The following is an 18187-nucleotide window of genomic DNA, read 5'->3' as shown; positions in this document are numbered from 1 at the left end:
TTCTAGTGTTGTAGCTGCAGTTCTTATGCTACAGTGGTAATACAAACCACGATGGAAATATACCAATGGAGAAGAAGAACGTAGCAACAGTTGTTTTAGCATAACCAGTATGAAAGACTATGACGAAGAGCTTAACTCTTATAAGAAAAGTCTATAACGAAAAGCCTAACTCTTAAGAAAAACTATAGCGAAAAGCTTAACTCTTAAAATAGACTATAACGAAAAGCTTAATTCTTAAGAAAAGATTATGACGAAAAGCTTAACTCTTAAAACAAGAATAAGACGAAAAGCTTAACTCTTAAAATAAGAATATGACGAAAAGCAAGAGAAATAACAGCAACAGAAGATCAAAAGCAACATATTCAGTAACAGTAGTAGCAACAACAGAAGAGCAACAGCAACAATAGAAGCAACAACAGCAATAGAAATAGCAACCACAACAGAAGAAGCAACATCAAACAGGAAACAAAAGAAACAGCAGCAAACAGAACAACAGCAAAACGGCGGAGGCTACATCATAAAAGTAACAGCAACAACAGCTGCTGTTACTGGAAGAGGAGAAGAGAAAGGCGAAGGTTGGAGCAAATTAAGGCGTGGAAGTGACAGTCAGTCATTGAGGGAAGAAGGATGTCAGTCAATCAGGGAGGGAAGGAGCCAGTCAGCGAGGTAAGGAGCCAGTCAGTGAGGGAAGGAGCCAGTCAGTGAGGGAGTCAGGTTGGAAAGAAGAGTCAGAGAGAAAGGCAAGTGGTGAGTTAGCAAATTGGGAATCTCGTTTGGTATCGTGTCAAGCAGGAAAGGAATTCAGGTATAGGAACGAATCTCGACAGGCGTAGAGGGTTGGTAACTGTCAGGGAGGGAGGGAAGAAGGAAGGGGTGGAGGGGTGGAAGGATGTAGGTAGGTAGGTGGGTAGTTAAGTATGGCTCCAGACGGTCAGCGCGTGAGGTAAGAACGGTATACTTGCTCAGTCCCTCAGTGCTCGCTCAACACTGGCGGGGTAAGGGCGCAGGGAGAGACACGACGCTCAGTTACTGACACACACTCAATACCACGAGGGTCTTACGTCTTGGCTTGGAGCCCAATTGCTTCCCACTGCCTCTCCCTGCTTGCACGTTCCTCCCTTACTGCTTACACGTGTTCCCCCCTCACTATTAACACATCTCCCTCACCATCCGCTTCCCTCTTTTTACTCAGTCCCTTTACCTGCACTACCGCAGTCAACAGTTATAAAATTTACAATTTACACGCATCGTAAAAGGACCAAAAACACAGCAGTGAGTTCTAAATACATCGGTGGAGATGCGTGTTGTCGACGGCACCTGCACGACATGACCACCACCAGCCGTGCAACTTTCCCCTGCAGACTGCGAGCTCCAGTTCCCTGGAATAGCAACGGACCAACGACAGTCGTCACAACTGGTGGGAGAGGTTGCCTTGGCGTGGGTATTAGGTAAGTAGCTTTGCAAATGGGTATCTCGTAGGAGTTATGGGATGGGGAGGGTGGTGTTGGGGAATGTGTTGAAAAAGTGTAGGGTGTTATTTAGCTCTAGGGCCCCGCCTCGTAGTTTGCGCCTGGTGTTTCTGTACTGCGTTTAAAGTTAATGTGATGCTGATTGAGAGGTATATTACGTTTTTTTTCCATATTCTGCTTTGAGAGCTTTTGTTCTCGCAGTTCATCCTGAAGCTCGGTTTTATTAAGTCATAGTGATTGTGCTCATGATACCCGTAGTGATTGTGCTCATGGTACCCGTAGTGATTGTACTCATGATACCTGTAGTGATTGTGCTCATGATACCTGTAGTGATTGTGCTCGTGGCGCCTGAAGTGATTGTGTTCATGGCACCCGTAGTGATTGTGTTCGTGGCACCTGTAGTGATTGTGCTCATGATACCTGTAGTGATTGCGCTCATGACACCTGTAGTGATTGTGCTCATGGCACCCTTAGTGATTGTGCTCATAGCACTCTTAGTGATTGTGCTCATGGCACCCTTAGTGATTGTGCTCATAGCACTCTTAGTGATTGTGCTCATGCCACCTGCAGTGATTATGCTCATGATACCTGTAGTGATTGTGCTCATGATACCTGTAGTGATTGTGCTCATGGCACCTGTAGTGATTGTGCTCATTCCACCTCAAGTGATTGTACACACACACACACACACACACACACACACACATGTATACATGTATACACACATGACCTCAAACATAATGAAATGGGTAGCTTTATCATTTCATAAGAAAAAAAAATTGAGAAAATATGTTAATTCAGGAAAACTTGGCTTATTAGGCAAATCGGGCCTTGCATTCTAGGCTGAGAAGTGCGTTCTGGCTACTAGGTACGACATATATATATATATATATATATATATATATATATATATATATATATATATATATTTTAATTTGAGTTATAACTAACATAGATATATGACCTAACCTAACCTGTCTTAACCTAACCTAAAGTAACATAACTAAGGTACTAATTTATGTTAATAATATAATATAATAATAATAATAATAATTAAAATAAACCAATTGGACATTTTTTGTGGAAAATAAAGAAAACCATTCGGCCTATTAGGCAAATCATGCCTTACTTAGTAGCCCGAGAAGTGCGTTCTGGCTACTAGGTATAATATATATATTTATTTATATTTATATATATAAATATATATATATATATATATGTATATATATATATATATATATATATATATATATATATATATATATATATATATATATATATATATATATATATATATATATATAAATGTCGTACCTAGTAGCCAGAACTCACTTCTCAGCCTACTATGCAAGGCCATATTTGCCCAATAAGCCAAGTTTTCAGGAATTAATTGTTTTTCGACTACCTAACCTACCTAACCTAACCTAACCTAACTTTTTCTGCTACCTAACCTAACCTAACCTATAAAGATAGGTTAGGTTAGGTTAGGTAGGGTTGGTTTGGTTTGGTCATATATCTACATTAATTTTAACTCCAATAAAAAAAAATTGACCTCATATATAATGAAATGGGTAGCTTTATCATTTCATAAGGAAAAAATTAGAGAAAATATATTTATTCAGGAAAACTTGGCTTATTAGGCAAATTGAGCCTTGCATAGTAGGCTGATAAGTGCGTTCTGGCTACTAGGTACGACATATAAATATATATATATATATATATATATATATATATATATATATATATGTATATATATATATATATATATATATATATATATATATATATATATATATATATATTAGTCATCATCTATATGAGTCATCATCATTTATATGAATACATCTTCAGAAGGAATCCTTCTGAAGATGTATTATTAAATACGAAAGTACTTAAGGGAATTCCTATTTCAATTCTTCATATATATATATAATATATATATATATATATATATATATATATATATATATATATATATATATATATATATGGCAGAAACTATAGACATGCATTATTAACTATGGCAGAAAGTGTTGGATCCATATTTATCTTCCACGAATTGTCTCTATATTTCTTATTTCCTTTTATACTTGAGAAGGAAGTTGAACAATTTACTTTTAAAAGTTCATTTTACATTTTTATTCGTTCTGATACGGGTCGTTAATGGTCGAATTTCGCTGAATTACGCCTCAACATCTTCGGAGGCAGAGCTGAGGTGAATAAAGTTGGCGGTGACAGTTAGTCCATTTAGAATGATGAGAGGAGAGGAGAGGTCTCAGTCGAGGGGGGACTGGCTGATCTTGGCATTAAAAGTATATCGGGATCCAATATGACTTCTTGACATCCCAGAGCACATCCTTGGGGTAACTTCTCCCAACGTATACTGAAGAGTATACGTATTATCTCATGCATAATAATGTCGTGTAGAAGGGGTCGTCATGGGTTTATTCTTTGATGACGATGTTCTTTGATATTCTTTGCGATTTGTTTGTGGGTATTATTGTGGAGAAAGGCCTAGTTGGTCTGGACCTTAAACCTGATGTATATTTAAGGTATGCTGAAGGTATCTTGGTATAGGTACCTTACATGGAGTGATTCAGGAAGCTTTTGAGCAAAATAATTCCGTGCTTGAATGGTGCAGACAAGTGGCCTTCCATGAGTGTAACAAGCTCTGAAAGGAATGGTGACTTCCTCACTTTAATTTTTACTGAGAAAACATAAGAATATACCTTAATGATTGTTGTAAATTCCGTGATTGATACAGGCATAGTGCTGTCGATGCCAACGTCAACCAACTTCTTACAGGTTGGAGGTTGGAAGCTCCAACCTCAACTAGAAGCAGGTTGACGAGGAAATAAGTTCTCGTAAGGCAGGTCAACGTTAACAACGGATAGCAATGATTATATGGAGAAAAAACATTAAAAGGAAGATGTTCCAAACTTGTTGGAACAACTTGTTGTTCCAACAAGTTCCAACAAGTGATGAACTTGTTCCACCCATAAAGCTCTTATACAAGTTCCTGCTTCCAACATCCCACAAGATGGAGGAAAAAAAACGAAAAGACGTGATTAAGAAAAGATACAGTTTACCATTTATTTTAAGATTAGAAAAACGGCCAACTTGCTCATTAAGATCTCACTCGACACAAAACGGAACAATTTGCAACAGACGAATGTCGTCTATGCCCGTATTGCCCGCTTTTAGACTTTCAACCCCAATGATCTCAATATAAAGGCAAGACGAAATCACGTTTAAGTCGCTTGATAATGCACAAATATCATCGGTTCCATCCAAGATCACATTATTTCTATACACAGCCAGACTGATATCCTGATTAGCAACACTGATTTATTCGCAATCAAAGATTAGACGTAGCAGGAGCACTACATATGAAGCACTTTCATTCAGTTATCAACATCTAGCTTACATTTAGGTATGTTTTACCATCTACAAGACCAAGATAGAACTGCCAGTTTACAACACCGTTACTGCATCTGCGGTTCAATGAGAAAGCAGAGCAAGATTACTCGGTCCTCTCACACTCCATCACCACACCCCTAATTACCCCTCCCATACCACATCACCCTCCCACATTACAAAAACCCTCCCACACCACATATAACCTCCCCATACCACATCTACCCCTCCCACACGTCATTTACATCTCCCACAACACACTTACCCCCTTCGACTCCACGTCTTCCCCTCCCACACCACGACTGCCCCCCCTCCCACACCCCGACTGCCCCCCCTCCCACACCACACCAGCCCCCCCCCTCCCACACCTTCCCCATCTTTCCACCTAGTTTACCCCTCCCCCACCAAATTCATATCGACTCGCTAAAAGCATGGATATTTATATGTATCAGGCTGCTGTAGTAGTAGCATTCGGAGCGCTTTTGTCCATTTGTCACAGGAACACTCTTGCTAGTGTGTGTATTAAGAGAGACATGGGGATTGTTTGGAGGTATTTAATCTGCGTTTAGTAATATTTCTAGTGAGTGTAAAGAATTGTTTACCTTTGATCTGTGATTTGTTTGTTTTTATTTATATTGCGATTTTAAATGTTAGTTTATGTTTTTTTAATATTATTACGTGTGTATTTAGTATTTATATCGGGTGGATCGAGTTGTTAGCTCTTGGACCCCGCCTTTCTAACCGTCAGTTGACTAATGTATTGACTCCCCAACTATTTTACACACACACACACACACACACACACACACACACACACACACACACACACACACACACACACACACACACACACACTTCCACTCTATTCATAATTTTTATTCATAAGCAAACTCTGTTCATAACTTTAAAACTAGACATGATAGGGAAATTAGGACCAGAGTCATTCTGTAAACAACCGATGGCTATAGAAAGGCGGGATCCAAGAGTCAATGCTCGATCCTGCAGGCACCAATAGGTGAGTACACACCTGTCAGTCCCTAGTATCACGCAACATCTCGTGCTAACACATCACACACATACACACACATCAATAATTTATCATGAAAATGTTCAGCCATTATTACCAAAAGTGTGCGGCGTCCCCGCCACACTAGTGACCTGGCCAAGGTGCGGCTAAATCTATTCCGTTTGGAGTCATGTGCACAATATACGACCTAAAACCTAAAACGCTTATTCGAAGAGTTATAAACAGTTACCTAAACGTGAATTTCTTGGATCTGAACATATGTATGATTAGGTGTAAACTTGGAGTGGATTATGTATGATATGTTGTAAACTTGGTGTAGCATCGCCTGGTGTAAACTTCCATCTTTCATCTTGAAAGACGTGTTATATATCCGTGGATCATGCAATCAAATCAGTATAGACTCCTAGAGGAGTTATTATCATTTCACACTGTTATAAGTATCTCTGGAAGAGACTTGAGAATGGTCCAGGACGGACCGAGACGTCGTCGTTTCATCTCCTGAGGTGTGGTTTGGTTATTAGTATCTCTAGACGTTTGCTGCTGACGTCGATCAATTTTAATCTGTGTCTGCAAAACTATTCATCCACTCTGCATCACTGTGTGATGGACTGTAACCAAACTCAACCAGTTTGAGAACTATCTATTGCAAGTGTAATGATTGGCTTCTCACAGAGGACCTGCAATTGCACCTTGCACTTGTCCATGCTGAGTTGCCCAAAGGAGGCAACAAAAAGATTCTGACACGCCAGTGGCCGAGATTGCACGAATGATCTCTTCCACTATATATCATATCAAGAAAATGTATATATGTTGGTTAGCATTGTAAATGTGTGGCCACGTCTGTGGTAGAAAAAAAAACTATATCACAATCTGGCGTTGGGCTTCGTCCTACCCAAATGACAATTACCAGAGGGGTTTGGAATGTCATTAGGGTCATACACCCCAACTATTGGGTACAAGATTGTGAAGCAACTCTATGAAGAAGATGGTGTCAAGAATATTAAGTGACCCAGAGAGTCGTATGTGTGTGAGAGTAGTACAGGGAAAAAGGGTTTGATTAAAAGCATGTGTCGCTAAATGTTAATTTATTAAAAATAATATATAACACTATTACACACGGTTCCTTCTATGTTAAATAGAGAGTATCACAACCACAAAAGCTAAGCAGTGAGCTTAGCTTTTGTGGTAGCTTTTAACTCGGGAGGATGGTATCCCACGGGGCCAGGGTACTTAAAATACCACAGTACTTAGTAGCCGACTGGATGGCAAATCGAATCATTCTGAATAAACCCGTAATTACTCTCCGGAGAAACACTTGGGAAATCGACTGGTGTACAAGTTTACTTATAACTCACTTGAAAGGCGAAAACGCGAGCGATGCTCAGTAATTACATCTTAACACAGAATTATATAAATTGTTCAAAAGAAAGGGTTAGGGAAGACATGATCACCACCTACAAATTTCTCAGAGGAATTGACAGGGTGGATAATGACAAACTATTTAACATGGGCGGAAGATGAACAGGGGAACACAGGTGGAAACTTAGTACATAAATGAGCCACAGAGACATTAAACAAAAACTATAGTGTCAGGGTAGTTAACAAATGGAATGCAATAGGCAGTGATGTGGTGGAGGCCGACTCAATACACAGTTTCAAATGTAGATATGATAGAGCCCAGTAGGCTCAGGAACCTGTACACCAGTTGATTGACGGTTGAGAGGCGGGACCAAAGAGTCGAAGTTCAAACCCCGCAAACACAACTAGGTGAGCACAGTCATGTGCTCAATACCACGTGCTTAGTCATGTGGTTAGTACCACACTATTCAGCAACAGTTCAAGTCCCTTACCTCTCTAATAACTACTTCCTGACTGACGATACAAATTACCCCAGTCACTGGCAGTACAATTACACACATAGCTAAGCTAAGCACTCAAGCAAATTGACTTCAGGCTCATGATTCCAGTGATTTACGACGATACAACAGTCTGTTACTCCTGTCTTCGCACGTGATCACGTGGGATCACGTCCCGGGAAGGTGGGAGGGGGGAGGTAAGCGGTATGCAACACCTCTTTCTCCACTGCACTAAACTATCTTTGAATGCCCCCTTGCTCTGTCTCAAGGCTGAATACATGCATTAGTATAGCTGATTTTCTGATCACTGTAGCACGAACGATTTACAATGGTCATTGTAGTATCACGGGACTGTTCACGTCGTGTCCTAACTCATGTATTGCATGGGATAACAAAAAGTTATAAATAGATAAAAAAAATATAAAAAAGAACAAACGTGCATAGGGCCTATGCACTTTTTTATCTTTGTCTTCCTCTGTTTCGCTCTGTCTCTGTCTCTGTCTCTGTCTGTCTGTCTGTCTGTCTGTCTGTCTGTCTGTCTGTCTGTCTGTCTGTCTGTCTGTCTGTCTGTCTGTCTCTCTCTCTCTCTCTCTCTCTCTCTCTCTCTCTCTCTCTCTCTCTCTCTCTCTCTCTCTCTCTCTCTCTCTCTCTCTCTCTCTCTCTCTCTCTCTCTCTCTCTCTCTCTCTCTCTCTCTCTCTCTCTCTCTCTCTCTCTCTCTCTCTCTCTCTCTCTCTCTCTCTCTCTCTCTCTCTCTCTCTCTCTCTCTCTCTCTCTCTCTCTCTCTCTCTCTCTCTCTCTCTCAATCGTAAAGTATTCTCAGCATGCATCGCAATAAATACTGAGTAGTATACCTCGCTTCCCTCCTCCCCCCTGCCCCAAGCTTGTGGTATATTCACGGATATAAACTTGCGATGGTTACTGCACACAAAAAAGCACACAGAACGCGGGAGTGTCTTGGATAGTTTTTCAAGGTCTTTCTGGATGGTCGGGTGGACTAGTGTGGGTGGAACCGCTACAAGCTCCTCCTAGCCTTGAGCGAGTCACGCAAGAGGGAGACCTCATATACAGAAAAACTAACATGTTTGCCCAAGCGCGTTTCACCCGCTTCACGTCCAATGGTGGCGCAGTGCTTTTCCAGTGCTTCAGTTTGGATCCGAGTCTTAGCGAAAGTGGATTGTCTGGGTACCAATCCTTTGCTGCTTGCCCTTGTCGTTTAAGATTCGCTACCTGGAACAAAAAGTTCCAAGTAGCACAGGCTATGGTGAGCCCGTAGTGGACTTGTGTAATACTTGCCCTTTGTTGTTGTTAAAGATTTGCTACTTGGAACAAGTAATTCCAAGTAGCATTAGCCTCTTTCACCCAACAATTATTAATCACCTGACTGTAAACTGATTGGCAGATTGTGTTCCAGGTAAAAAAGATCTATAGCAAGTGAAAAAACCTGCTAACATGAAACAGAAGTCGTCTAGTGTTCCTATTTCCTGCTGTGTGAACAAAATTCTCGCTCACGTAGTTTGCAACACCAAAGGCCTTCCGCCCTTCAAAACAATCCGACATAATCAACATAACTCGCTAATGTTTAACAACAGGTCGCTATAACCATCCTCATGAGCACAGCAGCATGAGGAGTATCCCGCAACTCGGTGCGTATGCTCTGTGAGTTTACTTTAGTCCTGAGCAATGTTCAGGACTAAAGTAGATACTTGCTGGTTAGTAACAGTTCTTGCGGTGACCTTAATAACCCTCCAGAGGTACGTTGACCTTAAGACCACGCTAAAGCAGTGACTGCTCCTACTGTTATAACAGTTGGAATAGTATCCTAACGGTTGCCTTGATATCTTAACGGAACATTAACGGTTGCAAATGTGTTATAAATACTGCGACGGTATCCTAGCGACTGCAACATTATTGTAACAGATGCAACCTGCAACGGTGTGGCAACTGTTGCAAAGGTATCGCAACTGTTGCAGAGGTTCAGGTTGCAGGTGGACTACCTAGCGGGTGGTGGTGGGGGGAAGGAGGGAGGGTGCGGTCTGTCAACGCTACGAGAGGGTGACTGCCAAGGTGAAATATATACTGCTAGTTTTTGTCTTTGGCATTTGTGAGAGAGAGTGAGACATTGTGTTGAGGAGTGTGGGACACTGTGGAACAGTGTTGAACATTGTAGGGCATTGTTGCAGATAGTGGGATATTGTGGGAGCGTGTTGAAGAGTGTGGGATAGTGTGTCCTTTCGAGTTGATGACGGCATAAACTCTTAAGTGTTCGTGCAAGTGTAGACCACTTGGATATTTTGTACATGCATGGCGCCTGCACGCAAGTGTTGGTTGGTTGGTGTGTGGCTTAAGGCCCGCCAAACTTTGGAGGGTTATTAATATCTGCGCCGTCCAGATATTAATAATCTGGACGATTACATCATTAATCTGGTTATGGTCACAATAATAAGAGTACTGACCAGCCAGCAGTTTAGACCTTAGTTTGGAACGTAGTCCAGTATAGACGTAAACTATCAAATGTATACCGGTATACATTAAATAGACCATATCCTAATACGAACACGCAGGCAGGGTGCAGTCGCACCTCCACAGATCTCCAGTATCATCTATTGATACTGGTAATGGCTCAAAACGGCTACCACTTACGGGCTATTCATGCCCGTGCCACCTTTTGGGTGGCTTAATCTTTATCAATCGGTCAATCTAATATGAAAATACTTATAGCAACTGTTTGGTCAAATATACAAAAATGAACTGTTCCCAAAAATGTTCACGTTCTGTGAACATTTATGGGTACAACAGGCCACATGAACTGTTGTTCATTTTTGTTGTACTATTATTCATTTTCACATTTTACAAACGTTCTGTGAAGAATAATCATTATGGAATTGACCCAAATGGCAAACTAAGAAAGTGGAAAATAATTAGTGAACCTAACCTAACCTGTCAAAGCTTTTCTGTCTAATATACACGGTCTTAGGCCTAATATAGTACATATGTAATAAACTAAGCCTAGCAATGTTTAAGTTTTTTTTTTACTTTTTTGTCGTACCTTCTACATAATTAATTTACGTCACACACGTCTTTGTCAAAGACGTGTGTGAAACGTCTTTGACAAAGACAAGTAGAAAAGAACGTTTAGTAGAGCTACACTTATTTAATTAAGTAAAGTAGTAGAACATTGTGTAGAATTTTTTTTTTACACAATGTTCATGTGTAGAAACCATGAACATTGTTGGTTGCAGCAGTTTATTTTTGTACGTTTGATCATATAGCATAAATACTGACATTTATGGTGGATCAATTAGTTTGCTTTCGAATTGAACTTATAGCCTATCAACATTTGGCAGGATATTAAAGAAGGCCACACCAATTGCTAATTGAGATCTATCAACTTCTGGAGGGGTCAGTAATGCAACAAACAAGGGAGAAAAATCTTTGGAGACGAATATGCCTTGAATCAACGTCCTGGGTAACCCCAGACACGCACCTTAAGTAGCTAGGTGCCTCCAGAGTCTTAGTGGACCCGAGCAGATCCCAAGTTGTGTAACCTTTAGGATATTGTGGTTTATGGTAATTTTTTTTTATATATTTTAGATATTTATTATGCATCCCCTCCCCCTTATATACTCATCCCAAGGGCGATGGTGGAAAGGGTTACAGAGGCACATTATAGGTTCAGGAACCCGTAAAGCCCCCATAGTCCAAAGATTTTTCTTATAGTTCTATTGCATTATTGTGATTTCATTGTGTATGTCTAAAATCACAAGTGTTTATTGATCAAGTAAAGTAAACTCTCAGAGCAAATGCAACGAGATGAGGGTACACTCTTTGAAGTATTAGAAGTATATATTAATATGTCAGTTAGTGGAGGGTAATAGGTTATATTTATGGCTTGACAGAAAAGTTAACTTGAAGTTTAAGGGCGTTGCATTCATAACTCATAATGACTAATTCAAAGTTTACTCACAAATAAATATAAAAGGCATTAGAATTGCAGTACTTGAGGGAGTTTCAGCTCATTGCTGGGCTTGACGCCTAATAAATCTGTAGGAAGTTACTATGGCAAAAACTAAAAAATATTGCTTGCTGACCAACTAGCAAAGGTTACTATAGTCCTGGACTACGTTCGGGATTAGAGTAATCTCAATGAACATACACATAGTGGTAGGTTAACCCTCTTGGTGATAACTTGTTTAAAACTCAGCTATTCGGAATAATAGTTCAAAGTAGCACAAGTTAAGGTGAACTTATAGTGAACGTAAACTGAAGCAATTGCTCAACACACATGTAAGGTGTGGCTGAGCAGAATGTTAATACTCGTGGTATGTATGTTATTAATTAAGTATCTAACCATGTATATATACATATCTAATAATTTAATGAAAATATTATTTTATACGATTAATAATAATCGAGCCTTGAGCATAAAGCTGACCCACTTTGGCAGGTCTGTTCATATGAGCATTATTTGAGTATTTGTGGTGGTTTTCAAACGGTTGTCAGAAGAGTTTTATAACTACTTCAGCGTCAGTGAATCTCACGGGTAGTCTGGTTTTGCTGCTCTGTTGTGTCTTGTGTAACGTTTATGTAGTGTGTCAGGCCTCTATACACAATGCAACCTTTTCCATGTTTACATATCAAAATAGAGAACTAACAGAAGTCCTATTAGCCCATACAAGGCAGCTTCTATTTATATCCACTCAAAATCATTCATATATCTCTAACCTATGTTGAAAATAATCCAGTGAGCCCACGTCCAATATGTTACCCGGTAATTAGTTCAATGAATCTGCGCGTGGAACCTGTATTCCTACGTTTTATACATATAATATGCATATAATATGGGGCTTGTGTTCTGAGGTTCGTCAATGCTGAAAATATTTTTGTTGGTATTCTCTTGTCCGTATCTTCGTGGTAGACACATGCTCAAAGGAGTTTATAAATATTACCTCAGATACCTGAAGTGTTTGAGTTAGTCCTGATACTGTTTCCTCCATGTGTGTGTGTGTGTGTGTGTGTGTGTGTGTGTGTGTGTGTGTGTGTGTGTGTGTGTGTGTGTGTGTGTGTGTGTGTGTGTGTAATTACTCAAGTGTAGTTACAGGAATAGAACTGCGCTCGTGATATCGTGTTTGTGCGCGGGTGTGTTCGTGCGAGGTTGGTACATGGTTTTCACATGATAAATCTGCCTGTTCCTTCTCGAGTTTGCTCTCTAACGAGTAACTGCTGGAGTTCAAAAATACTTCGTGCAGCAGAGAACAAGATTAATGCTGAAACTTGAACGATATAATAGCGTCTCGCGATGACGAAAACATCGATATGAGCCTAACGAGGCTACTTATCAACAAAATGCACCACAATACTAGTCTTTATAATGAAAATGAAATCGTTTATGCGTCAAAGATTCAACGTTATAGCGTCTATTCAGTTCTATGTTTGTGTAAACATCAGAGCCAAATAATTTTTGAACCCGTAGAACGATAAAAGCTTATTTGCAAAATAAACATACATTCGATCTTTTTCACACAAATATTAATAAATAATAGTTTAAAACAGAGCCAGCAGGGTGCACACTATAATATTGCAGCATATATGCTTCACGCAGTATACCCATATACTGCGATATGGGACCGGGTGGAAGAGATGTGGGAGGGGTGGGTTAGATGTGAGACGGGTTGGGAGATGCAGGACGGGATGGGGATAAATAAGACGGGATAGGAGGTGGAATAGATTTGGGACGAGTTGGAAGAGAGATGTGGGTGGGGTGGGATAGCGATGGAAAGGTTAGTATTGGGAGGGGTGAATGTCCTGATGGTATCCTCGCTGTCACCGTTATGGCTTAGGGCAGTCAGCTGTGAACTTTGTGTCGAGCTGTGCACTCTACCGTGTGTCGTCCTGTGAACCCGGTCGTATGTTTCTTCCTGTGAATCAGTCTGTAAACCCAGGTAACAAACAGTGAACCCACATGTCTAGCTGCCGACCCCTATTTCAAGGGAAGGTCAGGGAACTATCAGAAATATCTGAACGCACTTGGAAGGGGTCAGGATAATGATTTGAGATGGGACGGGGGGGGGGGGAAGGAATGGTGCCCAACCACTTGGAGAGTCGGAGATTGAAGGCCGACCTCCATAAAACGAGACCGTCGCTCTACCGACCAGCCCAAGTGGCTAGGCTATATGCTGTATATCAAGCTGTAAACCTTTGTGTCAAGCTATGAACAACAGAGTGAGATATTCAAGCCTGTATTTTCTCGGTATATTTGCTCGCGTTTGATTTTAGATTATTCGCGCTTAGGGTCCAAAATCCTGTACTGGAATGAACACTGTAGGTCAAGTGTTCATTATATATATATATATATATATATATATATATATATATATATATATATATATATATATATATATATATATATATATATATATATATATATATATATAATGAACACTATATAATATATATATATATATATATATATATATATATATATATATATATATATATATATATATATATATATATATATATATATATATATATATATAATGAACACTATATAATATATATATATATATATATATATATATATATATAGTTAGACAACTGCTACGGGCTGCTTCCTCTGTGTGTGTGTGTTAGAGATAAATACATGAATAAATATAATAGAGGAAAATAGATTTGTTAGAAAGGCGGGGTCCAGGAGCTAATATAACTCGATTCTGCAGGCACAAATAGTAAAAATAGTAAATATAAAGGAGTAAAAATACACACATTCACATACAAGCAAAAGACAAAGCTGGAGAATGTTCACAGGTATGCCATTAGGTGTCAGAGTAGTTAATAATGTATTTGTATGTTTAAGTGTGTAGGTGTATATATGTATAAGTGTGTAAGTGTATATATGTATAAGTATGTAGGTGAATGTATGTATAAGTGTGTGTATGTGTATGTATGTGTACGTGTCACTATATTACCTGAGGGCCACTATATCTCTGGTAGCCTCGACGAGGACAGGAAGCCGGCGGTTTGTCGATGGTCTCTCCATTTGTCCTGATGATTTTGTCAAGCTTGGTTTTGAAATTCAGAAGTGTTTTGGCATTTAATGCTTCAGCGGGTAGGCTGTTCCATAGAATTATAACCTTGTGAGTGAAAAGGCATCTCCTGCGTTCCTTCCTTAATTGCGGCTTGTTGAACTTGAATCTGTTGCTCCTTGTTCGTGATATATCTGACGTTTTGAGTAAATGATCTGGATAATTTACCCACCCAATTGCTCAGTATTTTAAAACTTTCAGTGAGATCAGCCTTGTCATGTCTGGTTTGCAGTGTTGTTGGCCCAATGGCCCTCAATCGGTACTGGTGTGAGACTCGATTTAGTCCAGAAATGCCTTTAGTCGCCCGGTGTTAAACTTCCTCCAAAGCAGATATGTCTCTGAGGATGAGGTCTCCAGCATGCTTGGATATAATAATGTGCGTGTGTATGTCTCTGTTTATATGTGCATTTATGGAGTGTGTTTGTGTGTATGAATGTGCGTGTGTTTATGTCTGTATTTATATATACATGTATGTGTTCCTGTACATGTATACTCACCTAGTTGTACTCACCTAGTTGTGCTTGCGGGAGTTGAGCTCTGGCTCTTTGGTCCCCCCTCTCAACCGTAAATATGTGTATGTGTATGTGTATATGCGTGCGTGGATACAGTTAACTCTCACGGAAGTGTTAATTCTTACCACCTGCAGGAGACAGAATCGTTAGTAAATTTACCTTGAGAATGAAACTGCCTTTCGTTATACATAGCTCAGTGATTATCACGCAAAAAGCGTGCAACAGTTTAACTTATATTCCGAGGGTTAACAATATGTTATCCTAGCATGCAATATGTTTCTTGCAATATTTGCACGGTGAGCCGGTTGGCCGAGCGGACAGCACGCTGGACTTGTGATCCTGTGGTCCTGGGTTCGATCCCAGGCGCCGGCGAGAAACAATGGCCAGAGTTTCTTTCACCCTATGCCCCTGTTACCTAGCAGTAAATAGGTACATGGGTGTTAGTCAGCTGTCACGGGCTGCTTCCTGGGGGTGGAGGCCTGGTCGAGGACCGGGCCGCGGGGACACTAAAGCCCCGAAATCATCTCAAGATAACCTCAAGATAGCATGCAATATCACCCCCTCTCTCAGACTTGGTCCTTGCAACCTATTATCGAATTTGTTTTCAATAACAATACGAGGAATTTAAGATATCAACATCTGACCATTGATAACTTCCATATATTATGAAATATTAGCCAACTATATAGAAGGAAAAAAAAAATGAGTAGATATTTTGGTTCCAAACCGGAACCCACTTCAGCCAGCCCGCCATCCTAAGGTTCCCTAACGTCAAGAAACTGTCGTATTAAAGTACCCTTATCCTAACCTACCAGATGACCCAAAACAGAAAACGGGAAAGTGTATCATTTTCGCGAGCCGCTACCATTTTCTAGTACGAAAATTTTTGCCCTTAGGTAAATTTTTGCATTTAGGTAGAGTATACGTCAAAATATATGCGAAGTTCTATTAGGAGGATGGGTTGCTTCAGCAGTGAGTACGAATGACGAAAGACTAGGTAGTTTGTATATATATATATATATATATATATATATATATATATATATATATATATATATATATATATATATATATATATATATATATATATATGTGTGTGTGTGTGTGTATTATATAATATGCTAGATATAATATCCTGCTGGAAAGACCGGGAATCAAATCACTTTTCAACTTATATCTGTAATATAAATAATTTGTACCTAATTATTTGATGGTAAGCCTGCACTTTAGCGGATGGGTGGGGCCCCTCATCTATGTTGGGGGCCCCAGTGTCCATCATCTGGGTAGGGGCCCCAGTGTCCATCATCTGGGTAGGGGCCCCAGTGTCCATCATCTGGGTAGGGGCCCCAGTGTCCATCATCTGGGTAGGGGCTCCAGTGCATTGCTTTGGCCAGGATTTACAATAATGTTACGAGAGCCATACATCTACGTATCTGTACCAGGTCATGCCTCAAGGCTCTATCAGGGAGAGGACGCGTGTCTTGAAGTTCTCCATATATAGATTAGATAACGCTAGGCATAGACGACTCTCGTTACTACGACCATACTTTTGTCGGAAGGAGTTTTCTTGAAACGAAAATGCTTTTCTGGACACACACACACACACACACACACACACACACACAATGTCTTGAATCATTCAGAACTTTGTATACCACATATGTCAGGCCAATCCTGGAGTATGCAGCCCCAGCATGGAGTCCATATCTAGTCAAGGATAAGACTAAACTGGAAAAGGTTCAAAGGTTTGCCACCAGACTAGTACCCGAGCTGAGAGGTATGAGCTACGAGGAGAGACTACGGGAATTAAACCTCACTTCGCTGGAAGACAGAAGAGTTAGGGGGGACATGTTCACCACATTCAAGATTCTGAAGGGGATTGATAGGGTAGATAAAGACAGTCTATTTAACACAAGGGGAACACGCACAAGGGGACACAGGTGGAAACTGAGTGCCCAAATGAGCCACAGAGATATTAGAAAGAACTTTTTTAGTGTCAGAGTGGTTGACAAATGGAATGCATTAGGGGGTGATGTGGTGGAGGCTCACTCCATACACAGTTTCAAGTGTAGATATGACAGAGCCCGATAGGCTCAGGAATCTGTACACCTGTTGATTGACGGTTGAGAGGCGGGACCAAAGAGCCAGAGCTCAACCCCCGCAAACACAACTAGGTGAGTACAATTAGGTGAGTACACACACACACACACACACAAGGATAAACTTTTCAACACGGGCGGTACGCGAACAAGGAGACACAGGTGGAAACTGAGTACCCAAATGAGCCACAGGGACGTTAGAAAGAATTTTTTCAGTGTCAGAGTAGTTAACAGGTAGAATGCATTAGGCAGTGATGTGGTGGAGGCTGACTCCATACACAGTTTCAAATGTAGATATGATAGAGCCCAGTAGGCTCAGGAATCTGTACGCCGGTTGATTGACGGTTGAGAGGAGGAATCAAAGAGCCAAAGCTCAACCCCCGCAAGCACAAATAGGTGAGTACATTCAAAACCTTGTTAATTGGATAAATTTTTACCATGTTAATTTGTTTTTAATGTTAAATTTGTCTTCCGGGGTTGACAGGCCTCAAACCCAATACCAAATCAAATTTATTAACAAGGTACATTTAGCAGCAGACACTTACACGATCAAGTATTTTCAATAAAGTTTTGTTTTTATCCAATTACAATGCACAGACAAATCACATTTTTCTTTTTCCATTACGATCTTAAGCAATAGGGTCTAGGACAGACAAAAAGAGAGAGAAAGAAGGGCAAACTATCATAAAAAAAAACGCCAAGCCGTTACTACTATATAGCACTT

At 40.2% G+C, this 18187-nt stretch overlaps 1 protein-coding gene across 1 annotated transcript in view; it reads left to right on the top strand.

Annotated features, from left to right (window-relative positions):
* Nucleotides 1–967: 967 nt before the first annotated feature.
* LOC123771744 (carbohydrate sulfotransferase 10) overlaps nt 968–18187 on the top strand; it is a 44294-nt gene continuing 27074 nt past the window's right edge. The window contains exon 1 of the mRNA XM_045764466.2: nt 968–1448. The gene's annotated coding sequence lies outside the window, so the exon portion shown is untranslated. The remainder of the gene's footprint in view (nt 1449–18187) is intronic.

Source organism: Procambarus clarkii, chromosome 75 (genome assembly GCF_040958095.1).
Source record: "Procambarus clarkii isolate CNS0578487 chromosome 75, FALCON_Pclarkii_2.0, whole genome shotgun sequence".
NCBI lineage: Eukaryota > Metazoa > Arthropoda > Malacostraca > Decapoda > Cambaridae > Procambarus > Procambarus clarkii.
This window is presented reverse-complemented; position numbering and strand designations above follow the sequence as displayed.